Genomic DNA, 5330 nt, shown 5'->3' on the forward strand with positions numbered 1-5330 from the left:
TGAATTGTCAATAAATGTTTTATATACTGCATTTTAAATTTTTATTATGCGCTACTGAGTAAATTTTACTCAGCGATAGCTTTTTCATTACTGTCACAGGTAGACAGACAGATAAAGCAGCAGAGTAGGCTACTGGGATTTTGCCTGGTATATTGAGTATACCAGTTCCTTGTAAATATTATTGTAATATATGTGAACTGTATGTATATATTGTACTTGGTCTTGAGCAGTTGTAAAATAAAGTTGTAAATTATTTTGGCTTATAAAAATGTTGTACTATAATTTTCTTATCTCAGCTTTGAAATATTTAGTCATTTTGCATTCTGTTTTTGAAACTACTGAAAGTGATGTTGAATTGAGTTTGACTTATGTTTGAGAAAATTGATTTGTGTTAAGCCATATTGGAGTTTGGGACTGAAACAAATATATTGGAAGTGTTTTCTACAGGTTTTTGAAGAACTGTTTTACTCAAAATGCGAACGGCACTCTACCGAAATTTTTATAAAATTTATGGCTATTTCAGACCTAATGTGTGATTTAACTTCGATTAAAAAGTTTTAACACCTGCCAAAGGTGCTCACCACTTTAAAAAGAAGTAAGAAATTGTTTAAAATCCCTTGTAGTGTATTTAATGGGTTACCGGTAGGTGAAGTACGATAATTCATTAGGTGTACTACGGGATCATGTTACATCTTACGGAGGCGTAGGGTGTGACATGTTTAGTGGTATCAGAGTAATTTTTTAAGTTCTGTTTTGACTTGTAATTTGAATATTTTTCCTTCATAGTACAACTGCTCAATGTCATGGTTTGATACGTACAGTACATTACATCATAAATATGATCTAATAGAGAGAAATCTTCTTGTGTTGGTTGTATAAGAAGTAGAAAATCCTGTGAAAAGATATAGAAGAGAAAAATAAGACAATAGAACTGTCTGCGACGGTGAAGTACAAGGTGAGGCCCCAGCCCCTTAGAGAGTCAGAAGTCTGACTTTACTAGCCCCACCTGTACAAATTACAGCACAAATGGCCCAGCAAATGGCCACTTTCTTTCAACAAATGGCTAATAATCTGTCGGCCCAAGACCAAGTACAAACCCAACCCCATAAGGGCAACGTGAAATAGAGAAGAGGGAGAAACCTATGAGTCAGAGCTCGAATAGTCATTTGGGAAATAAAGACAAGACATAAAAGAACAATTTCCTTTTAGGAAATGGGGTCAAACTGTAACACCCCTCACTTGACTACAGTGTAACCGAGCAAGGCGTGCTACATTCGGTGCCGGAGCACCCTAACTTACCTTACTTTATTTATTTAAAAATTTTGTTCTCGTTATATTTAATATTGATTATTTTTTGACGGAGAAACTAACAGAGTTTCCCCTATTTTATTATCGTTTAACGTGTTTTACTATTCACCTGTTTGAAAATTTCAAGCAATAAATGAAATCTCATCAATTATTCTCATTATTCACATCTCATTCATATATCTCAATTTCATATTTATTCCCATGCATTTCCATTCATGCACAATTTATATATATAAGTTCTCAAGTTTCATTAATTTATATGATTTACAAACTGATTACATAAATTCATAATTTACATGATCTACAAATTAATTGCAGTTCCATGATCTATATTTCAACATACAATTCATAGTTTACATTACAAATAATAACTAATTATAATGTAAAAAATACATAATATAATCTATATGGGCCCTATCTACATGCATTGCTGAGGAGGTGACAACCTTGAGCACTCTGCAGATCAGAACTCCAAAATCTTTGTTTGGTATTCACTGGGCTTTACTTCAGTACCTGCGTAAGGAAACAAATCCATCGCGCTAAGCATTGCTGCTTAGTGGTGCAATAATATAACAAGGAAATAATATAACAAGTAAAAATAATTGGAGCATATTTTCTATACTCAAGAATTTTACTGGGTTCATATGAAATTTTCCATACAATATATCTTTCATCATTTATGTTGCTCTTTAGAATCACTTCTTTCATAAGTTTACAATAATCATTTATATAATGTATAAATAAATCTAAAATTTATACTTATACTTATATTCTTATGAAAATCACATTTGTAATGTTATTTAAGTTATAATTCTTCTACTAGTCTTTTTATCACTTCCTTAATACTTTCTAAGTTGTTTACAATCATTTCATAATATTTAAAATTTTTAGAACTAGTTTAATTTACTTCAAATCATTCTAAGGAACAAATTTTTGGAGCTAATATAATTTATTTCAGAACTTCTTCTCATTTATTTATTTTCTAGCATTTTTAATTGCTAATATTCATAACTTATTTTAATAAATTAGACTGCCCAAGTAACCTAGGTCAGGCTGACTAAACTGGATAACGGGTCGTTGGCACTGGACACCGCGGTGCCTCGGGCCGTCATACCATGGGACGCAAAACGTCAACCACGTATGTAGTCAGTATGGCTAAAAAGCCATGATAACATATAATCAAGCATAAAAGCTATGAGTGCGGGCATAAAGCCATGAATACGGGCATAAAGCCATGAATACGGGCATAAAGCCTTTCGCAGTACTACTATAATAATACCCTATTAGCATGCCAATCTATCCAATCTGACACACGTGTCTAAGCAATACATGGGCATATAGTACCATTAAGAGTTTATATGTTTCATCATTTCATTATATTTTTCGTTTATATTTTTATAGCATTCTAATTTTTGTTTATAATGGAAACATAATTTCTAAATTCACATTTCTAGGTAATTTATGCATTCATCGTAATATTCATACTAATTACAATTCACATTCATTTAATCTCATGTACCATTCACATTCAAAACATCTTTCCTTTCTCTCTTGATGGGAACCTAAATCCCAAATGACACTTTTATCACATTTATTCATTCAACAATCTATTCATGTAAGGTACATTTCATATTTCAAGTTGTATTGCTAATATATTTTGAATTCCATTAGTGTTGGGAGTATAAGTCTCAACAATCCATCTAGATTAATTTCATTTCATATTCAAGTGGTATCACTCATGTTTTATTAGACCTACTAGTAATGGGAATACAAATCTTAATTATATATTTACATAACTTAAATGTTCATTAAGCCATTTAGGTAAATTACTATTTCTATTCCAAGTAATCCATGAACATTTTATGGATTCCAAATTTATGGCCTTAATTTCCCTTTAACAATATAGTTCTTACACTTTGTGTCTTTATATTACTATTTACCTTACTATTCACTCAAATTGTTGACTTTTTAATACATAATAAATTTATTGAACCTAAGTTCACAAAGATACCACATTTTGCATTCTAAAGTTATTGGTATTGGTTGCCAATACCATTTCAAAGCTTAGTGTTAGTTATTCAAAATTTTCAGATATCAAGCACTAAGTTTACTGTTCCATTGGTCATTTTTACAGTAGGAATTTGGCAAACTTGTCCTCATAAAAGTTGTTCCTTATTGTGTCTAGTTAAATTTCATTTTTTGAATCAGTCCATTTGGAGTTTTGTAACTTAAGTTATGATCATTTTACCATAACTGGCCGGATTGACCTGTACCCAGAATTTCTGGGCAATTTGGTTCTGCCAGATTTGGTGACCTAAGTTTGGTTGGCAATTTGACTAGGTTATGATAAGAATTTGGATTTGTGTTCTTCATGAAAGTTGTAGGGCTATGTCTCAAATTTTCTCTGGTAAAATTTCAGATCAATTGAACTTTTCTAAACTGAGTTATGACCATTTGAACAAACACTGCTCATTTGGTCATTTTCCAGGGACAGCATGTTGGTCATCGGGATTAGGGTAATTTTTAGGTCAACTTGATTTGGTTTTCTGGGCAGGATTTCTTCACCAAAGTTGTTCCATTATGTGTCTAGTTTCATGTCCAATTAGCCTTGCACTAATTGTACCTACACAACTCAAGTTATAGCTGTCTAAACATGCTGGACTCACATCTAGACCAGCAGGGCCACTCAAGGCAGCATACCATTTCAATTCCAATACCACAATGGTCTCCAATTTAAGGTCGAAATTCATCAAATGGTCAATAATTGACCATTAAAATTTAATTTAAACATCTAAGCATTAAACCCTCAATTAAATCTCTAAACCCTTACCCTAACAATCCATCACTTTATCTAACATACACAAATCAACATCTAACTCTAATATAATTATCAAACACCATCCCCAAGCAATTTAATTCAGTCAAATAACCCATTCACAACCTTCCCCCATGGCTGCCAAAAATTAGAATGTTCCTAACATGCATATTTTCTTCAAAATTTCTCCATTTTCTAACTTAACTCAAAGTTCAAATGAAAAATATAAGAAGAGAAGTAAGAGATTTAGCACTAACCTTGAATGGAGTCACTTCTAAGACTTCAAAACTTCACTTTCTTCCTTTCTTTTTGCTGTCCAAAGCTTGCTCTAGGTGTGAGGATAAATTTTTTTGAAGGGAAGCTAGGGTTTTGAGGTGGTTTTGGGGGTAGAACACAAGCTTGAAGTGTGCTCCAATGGAGGTTTCTCTCTTCTCTCTTTCTCTTTTTCTCTTGTTACGGCTGATTGGGGAAGACAAGTGCAGATTGATTTTTCATTTTGTCTCTTTTTTATTTCATTTTTATCCCTTTTAAGAGGCTTGTCAATTTATGATTGGGTGGAGAGTGTTTAATGACATCATATGATGTCATAATTCTTAATTTCTTTCATTTTTCTTTCCTTTTCTTTTCTACTCATTTCCAATTCAATTTTTAGCAATATTTATTCACATTTTATGTCATAATAATTATTTACTTAACTGGACAAGTCGGCCAAAAATCATCTCTGAAGACAAAATGACTAAAATGCCCTCCGTTTGGTTTAACAGACTAAAATTGTCTGTACCGATTGAAAAATATTTCTAAACTTTTTCTTGGCATTCTAATGCCATAGAAATCTCAATGACTTTTCTCTGGAGTCCCAAAAATTATTTTATGAATTTTTACCCCGGTCTAGGGCTCCTAGTTGTGAGGACTGCAACTTCCCACTGGGTTACCCATCGCTAGAGCACCGGCTCATTTAACTTGTATTTTATTTCTAAAATTTTTCCTAAATTTTTCTTATTAATATTTGAGTTAATTATGGTTCTTCACTTTAGTTTAAATATTTTTCCAGACGTTCTAGCTATCCAGACCGACACCGGTCACCAGAACAGTAGAATGTACGGAATTGCTACAGTGAGGGTGTTACACAAACAGTGGCCACGAACTGTCCAAAGTGATATGCAAAGTTAAAATCTCGAAATTGAACCTAAAGAAAGGTTCTTGAAAA

The sequence above is a fragment of the Hevea brasiliensis genome, chromosome 13, assembly GCF_030052815.1.
Source record: "Hevea brasiliensis isolate MT/VB/25A 57/8 chromosome 13, ASM3005281v1, whole genome shotgun sequence".
Lineage (NCBI taxonomy): Eukaryota > Viridiplantae > Streptophyta > Magnoliopsida > Malpighiales > Euphorbiaceae > Hevea > Hevea brasiliensis.